This window comes from Furipterus horrens, unplaced genomic scaffold (assembly GCF_987537825.1).
Source record: "Furipterus horrens unplaced genomic scaffold, mFurHor1.1.pri manual_scaffold_8, whole genome shotgun sequence".
Classification (NCBI taxonomy): Eukaryota; Metazoa; Chordata; class Mammalia; order Chiroptera; family Furipteridae; genus Furipterus; species Furipterus horrens.
In genome coordinates this window covers 43,117,092-43,131,982 of record NW_028327178.1, presented here as the reverse complement: position 1 = coordinate 43,131,982, position 14,891 = coordinate 43,117,092, and the positions used below count along the sequence as shown (strand labels likewise).

At 37.2% G+C, this 14,891-nt stretch overlaps 1 non-coding gene across 1 annotated transcript; it reads left to right on the top strand.

Moving 5' to 3' along the window:
- The first annotated feature begins 7,072 nt into the window (after positions 1-7,072).
- LOC150002808 (U6 spliceosomal RNA) lies at positions 7,073-7,179 on the top strand. The gene has a single exon (XR_016512914.1). It is a non-coding gene; the product is annotated as a U6 spliceosomal RNA (small nuclear RNA).
- The last annotated feature ends 7,712 nt before the right edge of the window (positions 7,180-14,891 follow it).

The window sequence follows — 14,891 nt, the reverse complement described above, 5'->3', positions numbered from 1 at the left end:
ATGGACAGACCACACAACCAACCAAGGTACCAGGCCTTTTTTCTTGTGGACTTTTAGTACCTTCAGAAGTCAATCCTAGTTCCTCAGGGCTTTTTGGTAACAACCAGAGCTCAAGCATGTCTCCTTTGGGCATGACATTCCAGTCAGTCTTGATCAACAAAACCTCTATTAACAACTGGTCTTATTAGTTTTATGCAAAGAACCTTATGTCATTACTTACTTCTTCAGAATGCCAAATTCTGGAGAGATGAGGTAGGGAGAAAAATACACAGTGTGAAGGAAAATCCATGTCCTTCTAATATTCACTAAAATTGCATTTCCATTTTTTATATTTTCTTTTGTTCACTTTCCTACACATGAGCGTTTTTTTGGGGGGGATTTGCTGGCTCAGTTACTAATATATTTTGCTTTCATTTTTTCCCCCACTAAAAATTTTTGTTTGTTTTTCTATTACAGTTGTTCCACTTCTTTCCCTATTGCTTCCCTGCACCCTCCCTACCCCTTTTCTAACAGCCAGTCCCCACTCAGTTCTCCATGTCCATGGGTCATTTATATTTGTTCTTTGACTAGACTCTTCCCCTTCTTACCTCCTTCTCTCCCTCCTCCATCCCCCCTTGTCATTGTTAATCTATTCCTTGTTTACATACCTCTGGTTCAATTTTGCTCTTTTGTTTGTGTTGTTCATTAGTCTCCTTTATTAAATGATATCACATGGTATTATTCTTTTGTTGCCTGGCTTATTTCACTAGGCATAATTCTCTAGTTTCATCCATGTTGTTGCAAATGGTAGAAGTTCCTTCTTTTTTTTTCTGCTACATAATACTCCATTGTGTAAATGTACCGCAGTTTTTTGATCCACTCATCTACAGATGGGCACTTAGGTTGTTTCCAGCACTTGGATATTATAAATAGTGTTGCTATGAACATAGGAGTGCATAGGTTCTTTTGAATTGGTGTTTCAGGATTCTTCGGGTATAATCCTAGCAATGGAATTGCTGGTTCAAAAGGCAGTTTCAGTTTTAGTTTTTTGAGGAAATTCCACAAAAACCCAGGCTTTTAACTACTGTGCTATGTTGCTTCTCAACACTTGAAGCATACTGTAATAGAGACAGTAAATTTTGTATGCTAAAGAAATTCCCATGGTATTTACCAGTAAGAGAAGAGAATAGTATTTCTAGGTCAGAGCCTTTGAAGTTTCATAATGTTTTACTTATCATCATACATTGGAGGGAAAAGATGAACTTCTGTGGTTACCTTTATTCCTCCTTGTTCCCCCACCTCAAATCTTCTAAGGATGCTAATATTGGATACTGATTTCAGGTAAAGTTACCATCATTGTTGATGATAACTGTGACAATCCATGGTCTAAAGTTGTCATAAAAAGGGAACGGTTAATAAAGGGAGGTTATCTAGCTATTATCTATCTATCTATCTATCTATCTATCTATCTATATCTATCTATTAATCTATATCTATCATCTACCTGTCATCTGTTAATATGTCTGTCATCTATCTAATCTATCTATCATCATTTGTCATCTCTATTCATCATCCATCTTCTAACCATCCATTCAATCATCCTTCCCTTCCTATAGCTTCTATTGGTCATATACTTTATTTGACCCTTTCACATAATTAGATAATTTAATTTTTTTAAAGTATCTTGTATTGACTATGTTGTTACAGTAGTTCCAATTATTTTCCCTTTTGCTACCCACTGCCCAACAACCCCCTCCCTCCAGCAATACTCCCCCCCCCTAGTTTATGTCCATGGGTCGTGCACATAAGTTCTTTGGCTTCGCCCTCTCCTACATTATTCTTAATGTCCCCCTGCCTATTTGTACCAACTGACTATGCTTCCTAGTCCCTGAGCCATTTCCCCAACTCTCCCCCTCCCCCCTCCCAGCTGATAACCCTCCAAGTGGTCACCACACCTATGCTCTGTCTCTATTCTGGTTTGCTTAGTTGGATTTTGTTCTTATCTTTTTATTTATTTTAATGTGTTTTATTGATTATAATATTACATTTGTGCCAATTTCCCTTCCCTCTGCTCCCCTCCACCCGGTGGCCCCCCTCCCTCCAGTTGTCCCCCCCTTTTAGATCATGTCCATTAGTTGTGCATACAGTTCTTCTCAACCTCTCTCTGTCTATTCCATTCCCTCCTACCATGATCCTTAATGCCTATATCATCTCCCTCCCTCTCCCCACTCCCCCTCCCTGTTGACCTCCCCCCAATATGTTCCCCGTACCTATAGTTCTTTTTCCAGTCTCGTTGCCTGTTTAGTTTGCCTTTGTTTCAATTCCCTAGCTTCTGTTGTTTCTTGTGATGCAGTTTTCATTTTAGATTTCATTGTGTTGATCCTCCTTTTTCTAAACCAGTCCCTTTAACATCTCATATAACAGTGGTTTGTATCTAATGAACTCTTTCAGTTTTATTTTGTCCTGGAAACACTTTCTCTGTCCTTCTATTCTGAATGACAATTTCGCTGGATAGAGTATTCGTGGTTGTAGGTTTTGGATTTTCATTACTTTGAATATTTCTTGCCAGTCCCTTCTTGCCTGCAGGGTCTCCCTTGAGAAGTCAGCTGATAGTCTAATTGGGACCCCTTTGTACATAATTCTTTTCTTCTCTCTTGCTGCTTTTAAGATTCTCTCTTTATCTTTAATTTTTGACATTTTGATTATAATGTGTCTTGGAGTGGTTCTCCCTGGGTCCAGTTTTTTTGGAACTCTCTGTGCTTCCTGGACCTGTAAGTCTATTTCCTTCCCCAAGTCTGGGAAGTTCTCCTTTATTATATTTTCACTCAATTTTTCAAGTTCTAGTTCATCTTCCTCGCTCTCTGGCAAACCAATGATTCTTATGTTGGGCCTTTTATAGCTGCCCCAGAGGTTTCTGATCCTCTCATCGTTGCTTCCCATTTCCTCTCGCTGCATTGGTTGACTGCTTGTTCCTTCTCCATATTCCAGTTTGTTGAAATGAACTCTGGATTTCTTTTCCTCATCATCTGTCTCGTATGTGGTTTTGTTCCTTTCGTTATGAGTGTTTTTCGCTTCTTTCTCATCTTTTTCCAGATCTTTTGTGAATTCTGTAAGCCACCTGATAACAATGGCCCAGAACTGAGCATCTGACAGGTTTCTTATCTGTTCATCTGTCAGGTTCTCCATCTGTTGCCTGGTGAGCTGTGCCACCGGGATTTCTATAGTTGTCTGCCTCATTTTGACAGATGCGTTTTGTTTTCTTGGGCCGGCTGTAGGGGGCAGTGCCTGTGTACTCATAATGACCCAGCGACCGGCGCCATTCGGCAGCCTTTCTTGCTGTGCCGTGGTGCTTTGTCGTCACAATCCAGCGACCGGCGCCTGTCCGCGACCTATTTCGCAGCCCTGTGGTGCTTTCTTTGGGGGCGGGGGTCCAAGATGGATTCACATAGTTATTCCACTAGGAGACCAGGATCCGTCCTCCCGCCCCCCTGGGCCTCACTGTTCAAGGCGATGTGGTGGCTGCTTTCCCCAGCGTTGGGGTCGCGAGCTGCCGGGGTTTTGACTGCAGCCGGGGTTGTTCTCCCCGCCGCTGTCCCAGGTGCGACCGCAAACAGCACCGCCCCCTTTCGCTCCCCTTACCTGCCCAAAGGGCGCCGCTGGTTTATAACTTCGTATGTTGGGCTTCCGTGTAGTTTTATTTTCTGGAATTTCTAGTTATCCTTTGTTTTGAAGTAGTTGTATTCCTCTCTAGTTGTAGAGGGAGACCTAGCGCGTCCGTCTAAGCCTCCATCTTGGCCGGAAGTCTTGTTCTTATCTTTTTGATTCAGTAGTTGATAGTTGTGATTTTGTTGTCATTTCAGTGTTCACAGTTTTGATCTTCTTTTTCTTAAGTAAGTCTCTTTGACATTTCTTATAATAATGGCTAGGTGATGACGAGCCCCCCCAACTTTACCTTGTCTGGGAAGCACTTCATCTGCTCCTCCGTTCCAAATGATAGCTTTGCTGGATAGAGCAATCTTGGCTGTAGGTTGCTTTTCATCACTTTGAATACTGCTTGCCAGTCCCTTCCTGCCTGCAAAGTGTCCTCTGAGAAATCAGCTGATAGTCCTAGAGGCAACCCCCTGTAGGCAACTCTCTGCCTCTCTCTTGCTGCCCCCAAGACTCTGTCTTTATATTTCACCTTTGGCATCTCAATCATGATGCGTCATGGTGTGGTCCTCTCTGGGTTCAGCTCACCCAGGACCCTCCGTGCTTCCTGGACCTGTATGTCCATTTCCTTCACAAAATTTGGGAAGTTTTTCTCATTTTTTTTCAATTCTTGCTTCCTCATTCTGCACTGGTTGACTTTTTTTTTTTTTCTTTTTCCTTATGTTCCAAATCATTGATTTGAACCCTGGTTTTCTTTCCTCCACCATTGGTTTTGTGTGGATTTTCCTTTGTTTCACTTAGCATAGCCTTTACTTCTTCTCTTATGCGTTTGCCATACTCAGGCATATCTGTCAAGCCTGTGAGCATGTTTATCACCAGTGTTTTGAATTCTGTGGCTGTTAGCTTGTCTATCTCCTCATCTGTTAGGTTGGCTATCTCCTCGTTGCTTAGTTCTCCCACTGGAAACTTGATCTATTCCCCCTTTTGGGCCATACTTCTCTGTCTCCTTATTCTGATAGGCTCCTGTGTTTGTTTGCCTTGACATCCAGGGTAGAGTTGTCTCCTGTTACATTGTAAGGGGCAGAACCTTAGGGATTCATCAGTGCAGGGCAACCTGTTTCACCACGTTGTGGCCATGTTTGTGGGGGAGGGGTTCAAGAGGAAACAATGTCACCTGCTTGGTACTCACGCATTTTCTAGGCACCTCTCCCACTTCCACACCAGACTGGTGCCCCTCTAGCTGCTACCCTGGCTGCTGTTCCCAGATTGGATGGGTCTGTGGACATTCTAGGACTGTGGGGGCCCTTTAATCAAACAGACTCTGCTGAGACCTGCAATTTCTGCTGCCACCACAACCCCCACTGGTCTGCACGGTCAGAAGCAATGAGGCTTCATTTTCCCTGGTGCTGGGATTGTGAGCTGCAAGGTATGGTGAGGAACTGGGAAAGCTCCCCAGGTGTCCCTTCTGACTTTTTAAAATGTATGATTGCACTTTCTGCTGGCCTGCCGCTGCTGCTGCTGCTGCCACCACCACACCACGTTCTCTCTACTCCAACTCTGCCCCTCGATGAGTATTTCTTCTTTATATCTTTATTGGACTTCCATGCAGTTTGATTTTCTGGAACTTCTGGTTGTTTCTAGTTTTGAGGTAGTTGTATTTCTTCTTAGTTGTGGAGGGAGACACAGCGTGTCTGTCTATGCCTCCATCTTGGCTGGAAGTCCTAGATAATTTAATTCTTAAAGGCTTTTAATACCAGTTTTTTACACATGAAGAAACTGAATCTGAAAGTTAGATTCAAGTTCTCAAACCTCAAAACAAGGTTTGTAGTCAAATTTATCTGATCTTATAATATGTACCCTGTCTCTTAATCATATAATTCTTACATTAGGTGTTTTAATTTTTGGCTAGTCTACTTATTAAACTAGATTATTGCTGGTTTAAGGTTTTTCCAGATCATTGCTATAATTATTGCTACAGAATATTTGCAAGTTAAACTTTGTATTTCTCAATACTAGTTATGAGGAATGTAATATACTAGAAGAAAATCTGTTTTGTAAAGGCAAATAAAGCTACAAAACTTTCAGAGGATACTAAAGATAAATTTTATTTTTGTTTGATTTGCATTGTATAGTTGCATTCCCTTTCTCTTATTCTTTGAGAGTTTTGAGAATAGCAGCGCAGAAAAGACTGTATAGCAATGCCTATATTTACATATATAAAATAATTAGTATACTAAGCAAATTTTAATGATAATGTGCTTGCTTACTGTACAGTCAATTAGTGGTCAATTTTAGTAATATCCTATTAGAACAGTACCCAACTTTGCAATGTAGAAGGAATGAATGAGCGAGGTAAGGCATCTCAACTTTTTGTTTCATAATTTACCTGATATTTTACTCTGGGCGTTTGGTTATTGTAGCCATAGAAAGTATCTAAATTTCATCTTGATCAATAGATGCAGAGAAATTAAATATTTTAAGACACATGTTTTCCTTTGAGGTTTATTTTCCACTCAAGCTAATGATTAATTTTGCCCATAATAACAAGAGTTAGTAGCATTATTGTTACTTATGACACCTATAAAGGTAAACTATCTTTCTAAAAATAGATGTTAATCCAAAAATGAACAAATCCAGTGACAATAGGCATCATATTTCATTCCGTCAGTTCATTCCCTAACACGTTGCTTCCATGGTTCTTATTTGAGGAGACTGAGTTTTTAGAAGAATGCTCTTTCAAGGATTTCCACCTGTTATTGGCTCACAAAACAGGGTTCACATAAATGATTTTTATTCTCTTTCTTTCCTTGTGGAGGAGGGTAGAGCATAAATTTCCTACAGAATTTCATTTAGAATTTATAATGCACCTACTCTTTAATAATAAATGAGCTTAATGTCATTAATAGCTATGACCTTTAAATTTTGTTCCAGAGTATGGCATTTACTGAAATTAGATTGTAAATTGCAAAAGTGTAAACACATCTCAGCTAGGGATTTTATATAACAGCATTCCTGCTCTACTTGTTTATTGGTATTTATGTCTGCTAACTCCTGTTAATTGCTTAATGTTTGTAAAAAGCTTTTCAGATGAAAAGTTAAGGGTTGTTATGCCATAAGAAAGTGTGGTTGGTTGCTGTGACAGTTGCTAAGGGTGTCTGCTGCAGGTTTGATTGCAAGGGCTTGATAATGGGGAATTCCTGAAGAGTTCTGTGTCCCTGCTCCTGAAAAACTTTTCTGTTCAGTTCTCCTGGCTTTGCTAAGACAGTTTTGAACATAATAAAAATAATTACTCCTGCAAAACTCTAAGAGGAAGGTTCTTGCAAAGACTTTTTAACCACTTACCACTAGAGTTTGCTCTAATGTAGTTGGATGGTATCCACATTCCATTCCAAAAAAATTTTAAAAAGCCATGACAATAACAGAAACACATAAAAAGTCCAATATAGTGCTCGCTTCAGCAGCACATATATTAAAATTGGAATGATACAGAGAAGATTAGCATGGCCCCTGCGCAAGGATGACACGCAAATTCGTGAAGTGTTCCATATTTTTAGGGAATTACAGGATAGCATTAGAAAAAATAATTTATGGATCATCGGAATACGAGAGGGGGAAGAAAAGGAGCATGGTATTGATAATCTGATAGGAGAAATAGTGACAGAAAATTTTCCGAACCCGATGAGAGAAAAAGCTATGCTAGTCCAAGAAGCACTGAGAGTTCCAATTAAGAGGAACTCCCCAAAACCCACTCCAAGGCACATCATAGTTAAAATGGCAACATCCCAAGACAAAGAGAGAATCCTAAAAGCAGCAAGAGGAAAAGAGCAAATAACTTACAAGGGAGCTCCAATAAGGTTATCGACTGATTTCTCAACAGAAACATTACAAGCCAGAAGAGAATGGTCAAAAATATTTCAAGCAATGAAAAACAAAGGCCTACAACCAAGAATACTCTACCCAGCAAGGCTCTCATTCAAAATAGAAGGTGAAATAAGGAGTTTCTCAAAGGAAGACTAAAAGAATGCATCTCCACAAAACCAGCATTGCAAGAGATGCTAAAGGGAATATTATAAGAAAAAGGAAGAGAAAAAACAAAAAAAGAGAAGAGGAACAGAGATACAAAAGGGAAATGAATAAATACATGTCAATAATAACCTTAAATGTAAATGGATTAAATGCTCCCATTAAAAGACATAGGGTAACGGAATGGATAAGAAAACAGGACTGACATATTTGCTGTCTACAAGAAACACACCTCAAAACAAAAGATTTACATAGACTGAAAGTAAAGGGATATAAAAAAATATTCCAAGCAAATGGACCTGAAAAAAAAGCTGGGGTAGCAGTCTTCATATCAGACAAAACGGATTTCAAAGCAAGGGCAATAAAAAGAGACAAAGAAGGACATTTCATAATACTTAAAGGAATGATTCATCAAGAACATATAACACTGATAAACATATATGCACCCAACATAGGAGCACCCAAATACATAAAGCAAATACTAGAAGACCACAAGAAGGATATTAACAACAACACACTCATAGTAGGGGACTTCAACACTCCATTATCAAGAATAGACAGATCATCCAAGCAAAGAAACACCAAGGATATACAGGCATTGAACAACACACTAAACCACATGGACTTAACTGATATATATAGAACTTTTCACCCCAAAGAAGCAAAATATACATTCTTTTCAAAGGCACATGGGACATTTTCAAAGATAGACCACATGATAGGACACAAAACAAGCCTCAACAAATTCAAGGAAATTGAAATCCTATCAAGCATCTTTTCAGACCACAATGCCTTGAAACTAAAAATCAACCTCAGGGAAAAAAATCAAAGACACCCAAACTCATGGAGAATGAATAACATGCTCTTAAATAACGAATGGGTTAACAATGACATCAAAGAGGAAATCAAGAAATTTCTAGAAACTAATGACAATGAACACACAACAGCCCAAAACCTATGGGACACAGCAAAAGCAGTCCTAAGAGGGAAGTTCATAGCAATACAGGCATATCTCAAAAGGATAGAAGAATCTCAAATAAAAAACCTAACCATAAAGCTACAAGAACTAGAACAGCAACAACAAACAAAGCCTAGGGCAAAAAGAAGAAAGGAAATCATCAAGATCAAAGCAGAATTAATTGACATAGAAACGAAACGAACAATCCAAAAAATCAACAAAACTAGGAGCTGGTTCTTTGAAAAAATAAACAAAATTGACAAGCCTCTAGCCAGGCTCATTAAGAAAAAAAGAGAGAAGACCCAAATAAACAAAATCAGAAATGAAAGAGGAGAAATCACGACGGATACCTCAGAAATACAAACAATTATAAGAAATTACTACAAACAACTCTATGGCAAGAAATTTGACAACCTAGTAGAAATGGACAGATTTCTAGAAACATATAACCTTCCAAAACTGAATCAAGAAGAAGTAGAAAGTCTCAACAGACCAATAACAAAGAAGAAAATTGAAACAATAATCCAAAATCTCCCTGCACACAAAAGCCCTGGACCGGATGGCTTCACAGGCAAATTTTACAAAACATTTAGGGAAGAACTAACTCCTAACCTCCTCAAACTATTCCAAAAAATCCAAGAAGAGGGAAAAATCCCAAACTCTTTCTATGAAGCCAGTATTACCCTAATCCCAAAACCAGGTCAGGACACAGCAAAGAAAGAAAACTACAGGCCAATATCACTGATGAACATAGATGCTAAAATCCTCAATAAAATTTTGGCAAACAGGATCCAACAATACATCAAAAAGATCATACACCATGATCAAGTGGGATTCATCCCAGGGATGCAAGGATGGTTTAATATTCACAAATCAATAAATATAATACATCACCTAAACAAAATGAAAGACAAAAATCACATGATCATATCTATAGATGCAGAAAAAGCATTTGATAAAGTACAACACCCATTTATGTTGAAAACACTCAGCAAAATGGGAATAGAGGGAGCATACCTTAACATCATTAAGGCTATATATGAGAAGCCTGAAGCCAACATCATACTCAATGGACAAAAACTGAAAGCATTCCCCCTGAAATCAGGAACTAGACAAGGCTGTCCACTCTCCCCACTTTTATTCAACATAGTGTTGGAAGTGCTAGCCACAGCAATCAGACAAGACAAAGAAATAAAAGGCATCCAAATTGAAAAAGAAGAAGTAAAACTATCGCTAGGTATACATGATAGTATACCTAGAAAACCCTATAAACTCCACTAAAAGACTACTTGATATAATAAGTGAATTTGGCAAAATAGCAGGGTACAAAATAAATATATAGAAATCTAAGGCATTTCTGTACACCAACAATAAAATCTCAGAGACAGAAGCAAAAAAGAAAATACCATTTACTATAGCAACAAGAAAAATAAAGTACCTAGGAATAAACTTAACCAAAGAGATAAAAGACCTGTACACTGAAAATTATGCAACATTGAAGAAAGAAATTAAGGAAGATACAAATAAATTGAGGCAAATACCATGTTCTTGGATGGGAAGAATCAACATCATCAAAATGGCCATACTACCCAAAGCAATTTACAAATTCAATGCAATCCCTATTAAAATACCAATGACATATTTCACAGACCTAGAACAAATCCTCCAAAAATTCATATGGAACCAAAAAAGACCCCGAATAGCAAAAGCAATCTTGAAACAGAAGAACGCAGCAGGAGGAATCACGATACCAGACATCAAACAATACTACAAAGCCACTGTGATCAAAACAGTCTGGTACTGGCATAAGAACAGACATATAGATCAGTGGAACAGAATTGAAAGCCCAGAAATAAACCCAGGCCTCTATGGTCAACTAATCTTTGATAAAGGAGGAAAGAACATAAAATGGAGTGAGAAGAGCCTCTTTAACAAATGGTGCTGGGAGAACTGGACAGGGACGTGCAAAAAAATGAAACTAGACCACCAACTTACACCACACACGAGAATAAACTCAAGATGGATTAAAGACTTAAATGTAAGCTGTGATACCATAAAAGTCCTAGAGGAAAACATAGGCAGGAAAATTTCAGATATCACACGTAACAATATCTTCACGGATACATCTCCCAAGGCAAGAGAAATAAAGGAAAAAATAAACAAATGGGACTACATCAAACTAAAAAGTTTCTGCTCAGCAAAAGAAAACATCAGCAAGACGAAAAGGAAACCAACCATATGGGAAAATATATTTTCCAATGATATCACAGACAGGGGACTGATCTCCAAAATATATAAAGAGCTTATATGACTCAACATCAAGAAAACAAACAACCCAATTAAAAAATGGGCAAAGGACTTGAACAAACACTTTTCCGAAGAGGACATACAAAAGGTCCATAGACGCATGAAAAAATGCTCAACATCATTGGCCATCAGAGAGATGCAAGTAAAAACCACAATGAGATACAACCTTACACCTGTCAGAATGGCCATCATCAACAAATCAACAAACAACAAATGCTGGCGAGGATGTGGAGAAACAGGAACCCTACTGCACCGTTGGTGGGAATGCAGACTGGTGCAGCCACTATGAAAAACAGTATGGAATTACCTCAAAAAACTAAAAATGGAACTGCCATTTGAACCAGTGATTCCACTGCTAGGATTATACCCGAAAAATACTGAAACCCTAATTGAAGAGAATTTATGCACCCCTATGTTCATAGCAGCCCTGTTTACAATAGCTAAGTGCTGGAAACAGCCTAGGGGCCCGTCTGTTGACGAGTGGATCAAAAAACTGTGGTACGTCTACACAATGGAATAATATGTAGCAGAAAGAAAGAAGGAACTCCTTCCATTTGCGACAACATGGATGGAATTAGAGAGAATTATGCTTAGTGAAATAAGCCAGGCAAAGAAAGCAAAATACCATATGATATCACCCAATACAGGAAACTAAAGAGCAACACAAACAAACGAACTAAATAGGCAAAGACTAGAATAGTAGTCAGTAGGGGGGAGGGGGGAGGTAGAGAAGGGGGATAAGCAAGGGAAGTCAGGTCAAGGAACATATATGAATGACTCATGGACATGGACAACGGGGAGGGATATAATTGTGGGAGAAGGGATGGGCTGGGAGGGGGGAGCAATGGGCGAAAAATGGGACAACTGTAATTGAATAACTAAAAATAAAATTAAAAAAAAAAGTCCAATATAAATGTTGCTTGTAAAAACTAGGGACATATGTTTTATTATTTTATCTTTTTCTTATTATAAGCTTAAAGAGAAGCACATTTTTCTTTACTTTCATCTTTTGAAATTTAGGACTTAATATTTACTAAAAAGTTTGCTAAGAAAAATGTAATCGTGAACAGATAAAACTTTTTACTCATTTCTGCCACAGACCTATATTAATAGGAAAAGAGTTTTTAATCTTTTTTTGCTAAAGTTATTGAATTTTCTGTCACTACATAGAAATGATATTTAGAATTTCTATGCATTATATGATCCTCATGCTGGATTAAAAAAATAGTAAATATTAAATAATAATATATTTTCTTTTTGTTGGCTTATATGTTGTTTTTGATAAGATATATTTCTTGCATATTCTGGATATATTCTAATCTTACATATTAGCATTTTATAATCACAACATCACACATCACATCACAGCTCTTTTGGGGGCAACCTCCTGAGGTATGTGCAATTTATCCTGTAGAAGAAATGGTGTCCTGGGGGACCGTTGCCCAGATTCTCCCATGAAGACAGATCCAGTTATTTTAAGTCATCTGGTAATCACTGCACCACTTAGAGTGAGTTGTAGAAGTTGCAAAAGCAGATAAGGTCCTATATCACACAAACTGACCACTTAACAAGGAGCTTGAGTTTTGTTCAAAATAGTACATTTTGGTACCCATTCTTTAAAAATTAAGATGGACATTGACAATGGCAAGGGAACTGATTATGGAAGTAGGGGGTGGGCTGGGTGGAAGAGGATAAAGAGGGAAAAAGTAGGACAACCATAATAACATAAAAAATAAAATATTTAAAATGAAAAAGAAAAGTTTTGAATCTCTACCATACTTACCAAGGTTAACTTTTAAGCTCTTATAAGTTTTAAAGCTTCTTAAAAAATTAGAACCTTCAGAGTAATCAGTAATACAGTAAAGCTCAGTACAGAAACCGTTTTTATATTAATTTTTTTCATAATCAAGAAAAATTAGAGAAAGTCAAATGCTCCAAATAGACTGGCTGGATAAAGGATTGCACAACCATTTAATGTGACATTGTGCCACCAATATGACAACATGGAAAATGCAATAATATTGTATTAAGTAAACAAAAAAACAGAGCAGGAAAATGGCAATAAAATCTATGTAAACTATTTATAGAAACTGCCTAGAAGGAAATATAATAAAACACTAAAAGTGATCATTTTCTTCTTATGATTATTTTATATTTCTTAAAAGATTTTATGATAAACATATATTTTTAATTTTCACTCATTTTCTTTTTAAAATAACTCCTTAAAACTTACAAGGGTATAGAAAATGATATAAAATACAGACATCCTTGCATCTATATGAGATTTTGCGTGATAACTTTTTGTTTCTCTTGCTTAGATATTTTTGCTTATTTTTTTGAGATAAAGCTTTTGATTTCTTTATTTTCCTGGATGTAATCACTATTCTGAGGTTTGTGAGTTTAATATTTTTGCCACATGTGTAAGTATTTATAAACAACATATAGTATTATGTGTATTTAAAGCTTATACATAACAATAGTTGTATACATATCATTCTGTAATTTCTTCATTCAAAGTATATTTTAATTTTCTAAGTATTTCAATGAACATTGCTTTATTATATAATCAGTTTATATATTTAAGAATATTATGTCTTTTTGAAAAAAGCTCAATTATAATTTGACTTACATTTATTTTATTGTAGGGAAAGATTTTTTCTTTTTATGATTTCCGTGCATTGCTGCAGAAAATCCAGCATATTTGATTGAATCTGCTATTTCATTAATTGAAAAACATCATCATTACCAAATAAAATCAATTATCAAATTCAAGAGTAAGAACAACATTTGACTTAATTTTTGTTGTTGTTGTAGAAAATGCTGAAAACATAAAATTTCCTTCTGATTTTTTGACTGAAGACACTACTATCTGTTGAGTTATAAAGTAAGGGGAAGCTATAAAGTAAGGGGCCTCCAGTGTGGGGATATACTCATATGATATCTCATGTTTATAAAGGCAGGACCATGTGTGGCAGACATAGCAGATACAGAGCTAGAATGTCACTTCAGGCCATTTCTTCACATTAAATGAAGAGAACAATAGGCAGTTCTAAGTTTTCATGGTTTGGCCTTATTTTGAGCGTTTTTAGTTTTAGGGAAACTTGTGACCTTTATTTGCTCTTTCAGGACCCATTTTTCTTTGTTCCTTAGAAGCCCTCAGTGTTTGCCTTCTGAAAAACAGAAATGGACCTGAGATATCACTAAAAATTTAATATGAATTACGTTCATGTATTGCCTATTCTAGGAAACTATATTTTAAAAACGTATTCATGATAATGTAGTCACTTGTTTTAAAATGCTATATATAATTCTATTGTATTAATATACAGTAATCTATCTATTCATTCTCACAGTAATTTCCAATAGCACACCCTTCAAATTTGTCTTAAGTTTTTTTTTCTCTAGTAAACTGTATGCCATTAATTTTGTTAAAGATCTTACACACATTTGAGTCTCTCTAGGATATGCCTAAAAGTGAATCACTGGGTTGAAAATACCTACCTCTTAAGATTTTATCAAATTATTCTCCAAATTGTACCCCCAACAGATAAATACATGAATTACTACTTTCCTATGTCCTTGTCAAGCCTTGGTATTAGACTTCTAAATATTTGCAAAATGGGTAAATATAAAAGAACATTCTTTAAGAGTTTTTACTTGCTATCCCTGTTTATCAGACTTTAAGATTTACTGTGATATAAATTGTCTTTTTGCCCATTATTCTGATACAGAGATCTGATTAAGATCACTGGGGAGAATTAGAAGGGGCTGTACAAGGAGTTTGCTGAGGCAATGGAAAGCAGTCTAGGATGGGATTGGCTGAGAAGCTGAATGCCTCCAGAGCCAGTGGAAATAAGAAGAAGGCTGGCTCTTTGGCTCACAGGCTTTCCTGGCTCCTGAGCTGACTCTCTCTCAGGCTCGGGCTCAGGCTCTGGCTCTGGCTCTGGCTCTGACTCTCAGGCTCTTCTTCCTCAAG